Source organism: Sturnus vulgaris, chromosome 5 (assembly GCF_052056855.1).
Source record: "Sturnus vulgaris isolate bStuVul1 chromosome 5, bStuVul1.hap1, whole genome shotgun sequence".
NCBI classification, from domain to species: Eukaryota; Metazoa; Chordata; class Aves; order Passeriformes; family Sturnidae; genus Sturnus; species Sturnus vulgaris.
Window position 1 is genome coordinate 23,949,416 of NC_142247.1, and position 14,343 is coordinate 23,963,758.

The 14,343-nt window shown below is 39.2% G+C and overlaps 1 long non-coding RNA gene across 1 annotated transcript in view; it reads right to left on the minus strand.

Moving 5' to 3' along the window:
- Nucleotides 1-3,280: 3,280 nt before the first annotated feature.
- LOC106860994 (uncharacterized) overlaps nucleotides 3,281-14,343 on the minus strand; it is a 63,910-nt gene continuing 52,847 nt past the window's right edge. Inside the window, exon 9 of the long non-coding RNA XR_015803812.1 lies at nucleotides 3,281-4,490. This is a non-coding gene — a long non-coding RNA (uncharacterized LOC106860994). The remainder of the gene's footprint in view (nucleotides 4,491-14,343) is intronic.

Below are 14,343 nucleotides of genomic sequence, written 5' to 3' on the forward strand. Positions count from 1 at the left end.
CTGCTAGATCACTGAATGAGGGCCAGCAGGCTAAAGTAGAGATATATATGCCTCTACTTCCTGGAACCTGAGGAAAAGAAAGTATCAGAGGGTAGCTCCCAACAGGAAGATTTTCCTCACCCTGCTCTTGGCAAGGGATATCAGTCCTCCTCTGCTGCCTCATTCTTTATTTTAGGAATAAAGAAGATGATTACTGATCAGCTGTGCAAAATTTCAGCAATTTTGCAATCTCTTTAACAGAAAGGCATCAAATGAATTCTAGAACAAGGTGGACAAGCTGAGAACTTGCACCTGAACATACACCTTATGGGTACAGCTGCAGTACTTTCCTACATCAACCCACCCTCCAATTGTTCCACTAGCTCAGACACACTACAAATAACTTCATAGCACCACTAGAAATAATATAAATCTATGGTGACCTAGCTAGACTATGTTCAAAAGCCAGGAGGAATGATACAAGCAAAGGCTCATCCCTCTCCTTCTTTGAAATTAATTTCCACATATTTGAAGACTATCACATTTCCACTCGGTCTTTTCTCCAACCTAAATAAACTTTCTGTCGCCGTCTTTCATTGCAGATTGTGCTTTTAAGACTTTTGATGGTTCTTATTCAAGGTAACCGTAGTTCTAGAAATTAGTCTTACTCCAAGGAGTAAAGAAATGTTGCAACTGATCTATCACTGTGCTGCACCAATACAGCAGCAGTCTTAAGCTGTCTCTAATTTCACTGTCAAACAAGCTTTGTAGAAATCAGAACTGTTCTGTGAAACACTTCTTTCTGGGTTTTGGAAGAGCAACCCCGTGATCTTGCACTGTTGTAGTATCAAATCAAGGTCTTCTGGCAAAGGATTTTCAGTAGAAGAGAAAGAGACACAAGGATCTAATGCTTTAAATGTACAGCAAATTAAAATGTTCAAAATGTCTTTTAACTCATGGAAAGTAAAGTCATGAAGAGTTAATGAATCTATCAGGATGACACTGTAGAGGTGCTTAAAAAGAAAATAAATAAAAGGAAATAAGGGGGCAGAGTATTAGTGCTGAGGTAGGAACTGAAACAGCTTGATATCATGAAGAGACTTTGTTTACAACAGACAGTTTTTCACAATGACATTTACTGCTGCCAGTAAGCCAAAAGAGAAATCAACATACTCACTCAAGGAGAGAAATAGTAGATATATCTTCTATTACTGAGGAAAATGTGTTGACAATGACATTTCATGGCTTAATCTGTATTGCAGGTTATATTGAGTTCAATTAACAGGTTTTGTATTGAAGTTAGTTATTCCTCACACAGCTACCTGACTACTACTACTACAAACTGAAATTTAAAATAAAACAAAAAACAGCCACAAAGCAGGAAAAATAAAACTCTGGTAGCTATTATGAACTACATCTTTATATACAGATCTTCCAAGATGCCTCTGAAGTAGGGAATTTATGGTTACTTAGTCTTGTTATATCCTGTCATCCAGACACACTCATTAAAGCTCTAACTTCCTTTCAGTTTCTTAGGAAACAACCAGTATTCTCTTCTTCGAGAAACCTCGAAGTTCAAAGCATCCAATTGCAAGAGAGATTTGGATTTTAAAGCACCACCAGCCTTGAAGGCAGGCTGGGTGTGCAGAAGAATTTCATTTACCCAATTATTTTACTGGTTCCTAATTTTTTTCATAAAACAAAAATATGTCTTTCTTTGAAAAAATCCTTATATTTTGTTCATTCTAGCAAAACCTGCTTCTGTCAACACCTTTGTTTTCAATAGACAGCCTGCTAAACTGAAAAACAAGCACGTAGGAAATATTTCTTTCTTAAGTTGGTTAGAAGGTAAAATTGCTTGCCTGTGGCTGTAGGAGGTACCTTGGAGGATGACACAGTTGTTGCTTTAATAAGGCTTTTTGATACCATCTCACACATGTTCATAATCAAACATGTGACTATTGTCAAGGTAAAGATACTGTATGCTGACCACAAAACAAGTTGGGAAACTATTCAGAGTAATTTTCACTAGGTTCCTCTAAGTAATTTCATACACTGGGAGTACTTACATAGAGTTCCTGTTAGGTGCATGGATCTTACTCTGTTTCCATTACTTTCTTGTCTGCTAATGTGGCAAAAACACCTTTCAAATGAAAACAAGCTGAGCAGTGTTGCAAGCACCACAGTGGCAATAAACAGACTTCAAAATGGCCTTGAGAAAACACGAGATGCAATTCAGAAATGGTAAGGTCAAAGTACCACACTCGGGGAGAACTAATTGCACAAAAGCATAGTGGGCAAAAATTCTGAAAAACAAAAGCTGGGAGTATGGGAAACCACAAATTGAACACAAAATAATCTATTGCCATGATATAAAGAAAGCCAGAACTGCTTCAAATTCATTCTCAGAAGTGTGGATAACCTTAGGCAGCCACTTTTTTTATTATAACTGCATGTTTACTCAGGCTTCTAGATAGACCCATAGTAGTTCTGATAATTTAAAAGGGAACAAAAAACTGAAATCCACTTATTCCTTAAAATAAATAAATCATAAACAAGAGGTGTCATTTCAGGCTTAACACAAGAAAGATTACATCTGCCAGCTTGTGCATTAAACACTTTACTCCCTTTTCAGTTTGTCTGAGAAGCCACTGCATTGTATGAAGAAATTCAGAGCATGGGATCCTCACAGTGCAAATGACAAACCCTTCCAAGAATATGAGACCCACATTTGTGAGTATTCACAGATGTAGTGGATGCAACTGAAAAGGTATCTAGTGTTAAGTACATGTCCTTGTGAAGTCACTAAAGATCAGCTGTTTAAAAATTGCATGTGAATGCCTCATTTAATGGACTACAAATAAGCATACAGCTGGGTTACCTGCATAGATATTTTTTCTTATTCAGTCAAGCACAGAGGTGTCTAAAAATGTTCAAGTAAAATAAATCCAGGAGGTTTTGTATGTGAAGTACAATATATGAAAAATAATGCTCCTCTGGTACCGTATAATCATTAAGGTTGAAAAAGACATCTGAGATTACAGAGTCCAACCATTACTCATATCTTATGCCTGGAAGAAACTGTACTTCATGGATGATAGTTTTACTTGTCATATCTTAAGTCTACATTTTCCACAGAGACCAGGCTGACATGGGAAAATAAATTTGCACATAAAATTTGTACAGTTGGATATATTAGTTTCAGAAATGTTCATTTTTTAAAAAATGAAAAATTATTTAAATACTCAAATACTCCTATCTTATCTGATGAGCAATGAATGGAATCAAATTTGAGACAATCTTCCATCTTCTTATTCCATTTATTGTAAGCAACTAAAATGCATCTTCTATTCTTTTCCATTTCTGTAATTTCAAACTCTAATCACATCTTTAAACTCTTATCCACAGACCAGAATGATTAAATGTAATTCTAATGTTGGACGATTCCCTTTATCTACCCCTTTCTTCATTTCCAATTATGATTATGGAACAGAGAGAAAGCAAGTCTACAGCTTTAAATGCCCTTAAGTGTCAAAAGGCTATTGGGCCTTCAGTTCTGCCTAATGTGAAAAAAAAATAGCAGGACAAGAGAAACCAAGGAATAATGGAGAATACATTCATTTAGTATGACGTCACTTGCGACAAAATTCAGAAGCTGAATCGAAGTAGATTCATCAATATTATCCTGCAGCTCCTCTGCTGCTTCATCACTTGTAGCTGGATTCCATTGCTAAAGGCAAATGCAGGAAGCTTGAATTTCTTGAATATCACTTCATCTTTCATTTAAGGGGACTGTGAAAAAGTCCCAAGGTTCTTCACGGAAGCAAGTGAAGCATAATTCTTAAAAGCATAAACCAGGATTCTTTTCCCATTAGTAAGCATCAAGCAAGACTGAATGCTCTGGGTAAAGGACAGCAAGCTGTGTCTTTGGTCCATCAGATGCAGTGTGTATAAAACAAGCAGTTCAGGGCAGAGCAGCAACATGGGTTTCCTGTCTGGCAGCAGCACTGTTTCACATGGTGTGAACAACTTCTCCATCTTAGATCCCTCTCTGCCAGCCAGGGCATTTGAGCAACCAAGCAATGAACTTCATCAGAGAGCTGATATCTCTGTAAAGCAATCCAGCAAAATAAATGGTTCTTTTCAGGTGGATCCATTCTGAGTCTTGTTAAGTGTGCTGGTGCCCAAACAGATCTGACAGCTAAACGGAAGAAGCCCTGAATGGACACAAATGGGAAGCCAGGAACACGGATTAAGTTGACAGAGACACTTAAGAAACACAGAGAATGACACTTAAAATATCACAATGATAAGAAAGCCTTAACCACACAAGTACAGGTGCTCCAACACTGATCCAAATCATACAACATGTAAGATCCAACACTGAAGCCAACCCAAGAAGTCTCTGTTCCTTCAGCAGTTGTTTGCCTGTTCATCAAATGTGCTGATCAAACTCTTTCTACGTTGAACTGAGTTTTGGTTTAACAAAAGCACTGGAGTGAAAACAATGCCTGAAAGAAAAGAAAAGAAAGACAAAAAGGTATTACAAGACCTCAAGGAAAACTCAGTGTAAGACTGATTCCTATAAACCTTATATCAAAACAACTAAACTAGTTGTAATTCTTCTTTTTCAACTGTGTAGTGCAATCTGTGCACTGGGACATGTTTAAACAAAAAGTTCCCAGATATGATGTGGCTCAAGTTCTTTTTTATTCTTTTGTATCCACATAAGAGAAACTAAGGAGCACAGCCAAGAAAAATAAGGTAGCTACAATGTACCGTTTCATCATGCCCAGAGAAAGAAAAACAAGTACTAGTACGTACATCTCCAACACCCCGACATCAAAACAAGTATTTTTCTTTTTCAATTCTGTTTATTTGGACAGGCTTAGGAGGCTGCCCATTTCACAAAACAGAGGATAACAGGAAGCAACTTCAGAGGACTTATCCCCAGTTACCCCAGAATACTATACATGGTTCAGAGCAGATGACATGCACCATTCCATTAACAACTCACCACCCTTCAGGATCAGCCCATGTGAGAACAATTGTTCTGATTAACACCAGAAAGAAATCATATGAGCAAGGGGGAAAGAAAGCAAGAGTACATGAACTCCACACCCAGGTTTATAAAAAAGCACAAAGGCAAGTTATGTTCACAACTTTTTTTCTGAAAGCCAATGATATTTCAACATCTGAATTTTCCATTCTGTAAAATGATTCTTTTGTAGAATCTAAATTACAACATGAGTTGGCACCCAAGCTGACTTTCTGAAGGACACTATGGTGGTCTCACAGCTCAGATATCACAGTACCATTGTATACCTGGAGAACTGAAAACTGATTAAATGCTCATGAGACTCACTGAGAATTGCACATGGGAATTATGTAGTTATAATAATGAGAAAACTGAATTTTCAGAAGAAATTAATCCACAAGAAGCTTCTGCTAAATACATTGTATTACCAACGACTTGAATTCTGTGCTAAGTAGAAAATTTTATTATAAAAACCTCTTTTGTGAGAAATAACTAACTCTTACCTCTAACATCTAATTTCTGTGAACTAGAAGAGACCTTCTTTAATAGCACCAGATAATAGGCTCATTGCACTAAGGAAGCCTTTCTTAGATGCTATCTCTTACAAGACACACAGGGAGTATGCATAGCACAAAAGGCCTCATAAAGAAACCAACATACATTCCAAACAACTATGTATAACACTATATTGACTGTGACGTCTAACCAGTATATTAGCGTGTTTAAATAGTGCCTAAACACTGTCCTGAAGCTTCAGCAAAATCAAGTACAGCACACTTACATACAGACTTACTAACTCACAGATAAAGTAGTCTGAGATTGATAGATATTATCAAGATTGACATAACAATTGCAGGAGTTGATTGCAAACAGACACTATATGAAAGTTCCATTCCAGAAATAAAAATCTGGATTAAACAATTTGAAATTAAGGACAAATAGGGCACAATAAACTTCATCACAATGATTATATTTGTCAACTTTTCAGCTGACTGAAATACATTTTCTATCTAGGGATACAGCCTGTTCATTCATTGCCAGTAGGTTTGATTTACATGATAAGTTATTTTAAATATTTTTCTCAGTCTTATTTCTCCTAGCTTCCAATATAATTGTTTTGGATAGTGTCTCTTTTCTGCTAAGAACATGGATTCCTTGTAAAGCAGCTGCAGAAGACCTTTTTATTCAAGAGGCTTACCATATATTGAAAAAAAAAAAAGCTGTAGCCTGCAAACGACTTAAAAGCACCCTGTAAAATCCTGTGCACAAGGACATCATTCCTATAAGATAGGAATCAATCTTATAGCAACCTTTGAAGGCTGTGTGAGTAGTCCAAGTAACTCAGTTTTGGTAAATATGACAGGTTGAGGCAATGATAGAAAACACATACAGCTTAGATTTAAACAGCCAAAACAACCTCACTGGAGTTACCAGCACTGGAAAACAGCTGTATAAGCTAAAAGGCAAGCAGAAAACCTGAAATGAGAAATTCATGTTTAATTTTAGTTCTGGTACACAATTCACTGCTTAACCTTTAGCACTGAGCCTCAGCTTTCCTACACAGAAAAACAAGGATTTGCACAATTTTTCATGGTGTATCAAATTTTATCTGCTCCCAAGCTTCTGCTAATAATAGCTCTGTGTGAAATGGAAAATAGCCAGTTTTAAGAGCTGAGTGCAAGTAAAGAGCATCTGTCAGCTACATAAAAAAAAATTCAAAACATCTTAGGCAAGGAAAGCCTAAGCCTCTGCTCAACAGTAATTGTCTTCCTGTCTGTATGTGAAGCTGAAACATCATTTCTTATACATCCTCAGAATTTAGACTAAGATTTCATTCTTACTGGCTGAAAACTTGAAAAGGAAACAAGAAAACAGAGGCTACATCCACTGACCTAAGTTTGGTTTTTTCAGCCCCTTCCACGTTACCATGAACTTCCAGGGTTCCTCAAGGAAGTCATTAATATCCCCTATGCCTCTAACCCTGTCTGGTTATCCCAGCTTTGAAACTCTTGCCCATCCCTGAAGAGACAACTTACACTGCAGGCTGGGAGAAAAGAAAGGACAGAATACTTAGGGAGGTGACAGTGGAAAAGATGCACAGCATCACTGGTGGAGACGCCAAAGGGCCTGGAGGAGCTCCCAGAGCCACTGGCTGTAGGAGAGGGAATGCAGGACATTGACATCAGTGGGGGGGGAAAAGGAGACTGGCAAAGGGGATGGGGTGCATGGAAAATAAGAAACACACAGAAGCCCTGATTTGGAGCTGCGTATCCATGGACTTTTCCCCCTGCAATTCCAACATAGCAAATACAGCCCACAAGCAGATAATGCTCCAATTGGCAACCTGCACTGAGTCATGCAGCAAGAGAAACCTGGCAGTGCTGGGTTAAATGGAGATACCAGATGCAACAGCAAAGGGGTATGAGGAGGGAGGGTTCTGAGGGAGTCCCTGTGAGCAAGTGGGCTAGTTGGCCTCTATTCAGCCTGTCCTGTCCTACCCAGCTTGCCCAGGGCCTGTATTCTGATTTCTTACATATTAACGTTACTCTCCATTTAGCAAAACTTCCCTAGTGCCAATTTGCCCTTGTCAGCCTCCTTCTCCACCCCTTCAGCTTCTGCCAAAATATAATAAAGAATATCTGATATTCTGTATCCAACTGGCACCTCACTGCCAGGGACACAATGCTGCCAAGGCCAACTGCATGCCCCCTGAGAGGTGTCTCCAAGCACCCACCATCACTGACAGGTTGCACAACTGCTGTGCTACATTCACCTTATGCATATTAGTGGTACAAGTGCACTGCAGTTTTGGGCATGCAAACTTGTTTTGTTCAGACTTTAGGATGCTCCAGTATCACTACACTTTGTATGTTTTTACTTGGTTCGCAGCAGGTCTGCTCCTGATTTTCTTACTGATAGTCACAGCTGAAAGGTCTTATTTGGAGTGATAAAGCTGAGGGGTTTTTCTGTTAATTTTTAAACTTCTCTCTATTCCCCCTTGCACTCCCCTCATATCAATAAACATCTGCCTTCCTTCCTGAAGGCCACCCATGCTAGTGTACTCCAGCAAGATCCTGTTCCAGATCACAGCACACAGCTCAAGTTATGCACTTGCTTCACCTCTACCCAAAGGGTAGAATTAAACCTCCAGACAATCAGGAAAATCTAAGTTGAACATTTACTGCTATTAACCCCGCAAAAGATTACACGAGGTTGATATGCATAAGTAGTTACAGCATTTGGAAGCACAGACTTCATCAAATGCATATGCCACCCAAGCAAGATGTTTCCTACAATTCAGTCAGCACACACCACTTAAACTGTTGTCCTTCCCTCTCATTATCACTCTCCCCTCACACATATATTACTTGGCTTTGTCTTTCTCCCAGGAGAAATAAATGGGTTTGATTCTTACCACTATAAGTAGCCTGAGCTCTCTGTATTCAGTGTCCAGACAATGCAAGGACAAACCTGCAGGAACTTTCTGAAAATGTTTTGAAAACCAATCAAATAATAATTTAAAAAAAAAAAAAAAAAAAAAAAAGGCTAGAAACAGGAATCAAGCCAAATCCAATAATTACTGCAGAAGACCCAGTTCAGTAGCATCAGTGAGCAATATGCTGAGGAAGACTGGCACATCATAAAAAGATCATCACCTTTTATCAGTAAAAATCTAGTGCAGATGAAGGAAGATCTTGGCTGTTAAGCACTCTTGTACATCATGCACACAAACTCTATTAATACAGAGAAGATATGAGATTACCAGAAGTTGAAAAGAAATCACAATATGAATACCTCATTCCCTGCTAGACAGCTAGGATGACAATGACCCAGAAAAAGATTCAGATATCAGGACTCATTTTAACAGCCACTGCCTTGCATGAGCACTCACAATTTTTCTGTTCCTCATCTCTTTCTCCTTCATGATGGTGGATCCTTCCACCATCAGCTTAACTGATACTTTCTGCTCCATTCTTCTTGAGATTATTTTGATGTGGTAGCCACTGCTGTTTCAGTTCATTTCCCCCCTTAACCTCTCCCTGAGCCCACAGCCTCAGCAGCAGTGTCCTACACTATTATGTGCATTCAAGAACTATGCAAAGAGAATGAACAAGGACCCAGTTGTTATACAGAATGGCAAAAAATGTTGGCCCCTCAAAAGCAACTTAACTGCCTATTCTGAATGTGACTTAGGGCATTGTGGATAACGCCCCTCTACTGCTCTCCTGGACAACTCCAATAAAAGAAGTTGTGCAGACTCCTGCATACATAATAGTCAGGCCAAAAGACGTGAGATGCAGATAGAAAAGTGGCCACACCTTTCTTGCCTGTTTACCTGTTCCTTGACATCCTTTTCTCCCTGACACTACCTAAGCACAGAGGCTGTTTCCACTGTGGGCAATCCATTGCAATTAGCAGTGCCTCCTATATCAGATTGCTGAGCTCCTCTTTCCCTACGACCTCTCAGAGTTACAGCCCTTGTTTTACTTCCTGGGTGACACCTTTTCTAAGACTCATCTGCATGTCCCTTCTAGCTGTTATGCTCCAGCTTCTCCCCTTTTCTGATTTTACTGACAGACAGTAAAGCTTGAGCTACAATGCTTTGTAGTCATTGCAAGATCATAGTATTTCAGAGCAGAGTTAGAGGTGGAAAGGAGTGTATAAAGGAGCTATTTTTAATATTTGTAAGGAAGGGAAGATAGGATAAATGAAGATAAAAGCTGGTGAGAGGAAAGGTGCAGGAACAGCCTAATCTGCTCAGCCAGTACCAACCAGTCCTATCTGGTAACTGGAACAAATTACGTAGTGCATCATGTTGCTTTACTCTCCTGTCAACACAATCAAGCAAACTTAGCCACCTGGCAAGGTGAAGCTATTGTGTTTTCAAACTATCTGCTTCTACAAATGCTTGACATTCTTGATACAGTTGTATCCTCTTTCAGTTACTGGAGAGATGTTGTTAATGTCTATAGCATTTGGGAAAGGCTTATGTGCATCAACTGTACATAGCAGTACAACATTGAACATGCAAAGAACTTGAAAAATGTTTTGATTCCTCTTCCTAAAATGCTGAAAAAATGAAGGATTTCCAATTCCTGACATAACAGTAGATCCATCTGTTTCTAATCTCATTGTTCTGGGTATTTTTTTCTGGCCCAAAGACACAGAGGGGAAGTCAGTGATATTTTCCAGAGGGTGGAAATTAATTTGTCAGTGCTACAGCCAGTTCCACTGCTTTCCTCTAAATGACTCCATGGCTCAGGGCTGTCACCTCAGCCTTCACTGTAGTCATTGGCTGTAGGGTATCTCACTTCTACAGAAAAAGCTGAAGAACTATCTGTGCTAGAGGAGAGGTTATTATTGATAAAGTTAAACTTGCTAGCCATTTGCCATACTTGCATGCTACTTTAAATTAGCAGAAATACAAATAAATCACTTATTATCTTCTGTGGAAGTTTGAAAAAATACTAGGTTTTTCTGACACTTAATGTCAGTGTTACCACTGACAGCTATCATGCTGTAGAGTTAGGGAGAAGCATCCTTACAAGACACAGCCTGCCTGTCAGGGCACACTGCAACAGACTGCTCTGCTTCTACAGCATTTCTTGTCCTTGCTTCTCAGCAAGGGAGAGCATTGAGCACCTACTCTGTAGTGTCAGCCCTCTGATTCCAGACTGAGTTGATACAAGAATTCCTTGCCTTTTACAATGGCAGTTTCCTGAAGCCATCACATAGCAATACCTATCAAGCCCTTAAAATGGACCTTTTAGCAAAGGAGAACATGATTTTTAATCTTTAATGCTAGTGCTTCCACTGAACAGATATCCAGTAGCAATATTCTGCATCAATTCTGTGACATTATGGAACCCAACTGATTTTCTGGAGTGCCAAAAATAGGCTTTATATTTATGGCTTTTAAATAAAAGTCCTTATAAAAATCAAAATCCTCCCACTACTGTTTTCAAAATATATTTCACCTGAAGTCATTTTCTCTTTGAGTTAAACTCAAAGGAATGTTTAAGGTGAAGTAATTTTCAGCTCCTGGGAATATTACATCACCTTTGTCTGTCTACAAAAGTTTGGGCTCTGAACAAAGTTAATGCTCCTCTTAAAAAGTTCCTACCCTCAACTCTCTATTTCCCATCTGAGGATCCCATTCCTTCCTGCCTGCTTAGATGTACATGCTCTGTGTGCACATTTGTCAAAAAAACCTGTTTAACTCATATCCCCTTTTGCATCCATACAGTACTCTAAGGATTTGTGCTAACCTGGACAAGTCCTCACAGAAAGAGAGGTCTAAAGGAAAAGTCACATGTGCTGTTAGGCATGTGGCTGTTTTCAGAAGAGTCAATGAAAACACCTTCTCCACATCAACATATAGATCATACATTCAGGGCAATTCCCAAGACAAGGCAAGCTGAGTCTTACAGCAACCAGAGGAGGGGCATCCAAAATATCTCATACAATTTTCAGTCATCTGGTCTTTTTTCTTGCCTTGTTCTACTTTTCAATGAACTAATTTGTCTTATTGAAGAGGCAGAAAACTAATCTAAAGAATATAATAGAAAAGCAGATTTTTCTCTACTGCTTCAGTGAGCTGAATCAGCATACAGGCAGCTAAGTCACATAAGGGAAGAAGCAGAGTCATGAAGCCAGGAGCAGAAGACTGAAAATCAGTATACCAGCAGATCCCTACCCAAGGCTTTCCATTCCAGTAACTAATAATGGACAGCCTAAGAAAACATTTGGCCTTTTAGCCCTTCTATCCAGGCAGATTTTATTTTATATGCTTTGCACTAAAATAAAAAAGGGAACTTTGTATACAAAGTTTATTGATATTTTATTTCATGTAAACCCAACCAATCATTCCTAAGGCTATTCACGTTTAAGCAGAAAATTCCATGATTTTAAGCACTTTATCCTTATAGTTACTGTTAGAGTAGACAGAGTCCCAGAGCTCAGCCATCCTCAGCCTCTGAATGGACCCACAGTTTGGGGGAAGGGATACCAGCCTGAAGCTCGGACAGAACTTCCAGTCAATCAGGCACTGTGCTAGTTCCTAGCCAATGCTTGACTCCGGGTGTTATTCAGCTTCCCAGGTGAATCTGTCTGCTGATAGGGTTTCATGCTGAAGACTATTAAATAAGTATGTCTTTCCCAGTTTCTGATACATTATTTTCCAACATGATTCAGATCAAATCAGGAGAGTCCAGCACCTACACATCAGCACAAACTCTCTATGCTCTTCAGATTTCGATACCCTTGTAGCCTTTTTGCATAAGAACAAAGTGACATTTGGTATTTAGATCAATAAAAAGCAGGCTTCTTATTATCCAAGCAGAATCCAGGGTAAAAGGAGGAGACAAGGGGACCAGGGATGTAACAGACATAGTTTGGTTTTCCTGCTCATGGTTGGTCCGCCTTTCAGGAAAATCTGAACATTTCCCTCTGCTGGCCTGCATTCCTTCCTCAGAAGACACAAGGCAAAACCAGACAGGCATTCTCTTTCCAGTTTCTTGTTTACAAAACAAATTGAATGTGTTACTCCTTCAAAACATCTGTTTGCACTCCTAACATGAGTAAAAATGTTGAGACTACGTGTTTGATAACAAGTCATGACCTTTGCTTTGGAATTTGGAGTTCGGTTAAACTCAGCTTATTAAGTTTTCAAAACATAGTTACTTCTGAAACTTCAATTAAATAAAGTCCACTTATTCTAAAACGAAATTATTTCTATATTTCTAGTTTAGAGATATCCACAGAGATTATTAAAGAAGTCTCATTACCTTGCTTTATTTCTTTTCACTTTTTAATTACACTAATGGATGAAATTCTAGCTAGTGAGTCAGAGTGTTTTTAGTGCAAGGGTGGTGAGCTCATGAGCTGAATACAGCACGCCAAGCAGTTCATCCAGGCCACAGCTCAGTCTTAACACCATCTCACACAGTGTCCCTGAAGTGCAGAGAGACAGCAAGCCACAAATCAGGTGATCACTTGAGCAGCCTGAACAAACCATTTCTTCTAAAGATGTCACAGACTTTCCACTGTGTGCCTTCACCTCATCTGTAGCCTAAAGAAGAGCCACACCACAAGAGAAGTGTACAGTGGGACTGTGAAGGCACATCCTCCAAGACAGCAGACATGCTGTGCAGTGGTCACAGGACACAGCAAACCTGCGTGGCCACATAACAGGACACACACTCGTTTCAGCCACGACTCATTTCACACGTACCTGCACATGTGGCAGCTAGGTGACAGGGCAGGTAGATTTTGAGAATGTGACATATATACATGGCCACTTTCCAACAGGGGAAGGGATACACCTTTCTTTATCACACAATTATCAGAAGCCATGTGACTGCTCAGGCTGAAAGCACTCGCACAGCTGCCTCAGAGCAATTCTGCTTATAGCAATACACTGCTGCTCCTACAAACACATCATTTTTTCTTTCTCTTCTTTGAAGATATTGGGGGGAGGGGTGGTCTGTAACTCCAAGATAATAAGGCAGTCCATCTTATCACACATTAATGAGGACTAGTACAGTATTTCCTTTTGTTTTCAATCATTTGACTGATAGTGAACATTCTTCACATAGGCAGAATGCTTGTGGGACATCTTAAGTCTCTGTTCATTCCTACAAGCTGTTTATAAAATTACAATAGAATAAAATTGTCAGTGAAGAAGAAAATACTAAAATAATAGCTAAAGAAGTAAGTATCATTGTCCTCCACTGAGTACTTGTTTATTTGCTTACCTGCTTTTCTGAAGTGTAATCATTGGTCATGGTCTTTCTTAAGGGAAAGGTCTCTCTTAAACGATGGAAAGACACAGAAACAGAAGGATCACAGCAGTGGCAGGAAGAGCAGTGAAGCAGCAACCAGACTTGTTAAGGATACAGGTGCTTGTGTTTGACAAATATAAAGTGACATCTGGCATAAAAATACATCAATAGGGTGAATTCCCACCCAAAAGTTCAATGATTAGGAAATAATTACAGAGTAAGTACCTTCTTGGCAAAAGATCAAATTTCTCCCAGTGCAGACACTTCACTAGAAGACAACTGAGGTAATTCTACATTTGGTATTGCTTTACTGAAGCACTTCTGGCTATAAGTTTTCACATTGCTATGATGAAAAGCTATGCCTTGGGAATATGCTTTAATCTATATGCTTCATGCATGCTGTATCCAAACAGTGATCTGAAATGCAGTACCTGCAAGCAGGTGAGGCCAGTGAAAATGAAGGCCAGTGTCTTTCCTTTAGGACCAAATGTTGTTTTTGATACCTGGATTAGGTTTCTCCACACAAATGCAATGTGCTGCTGT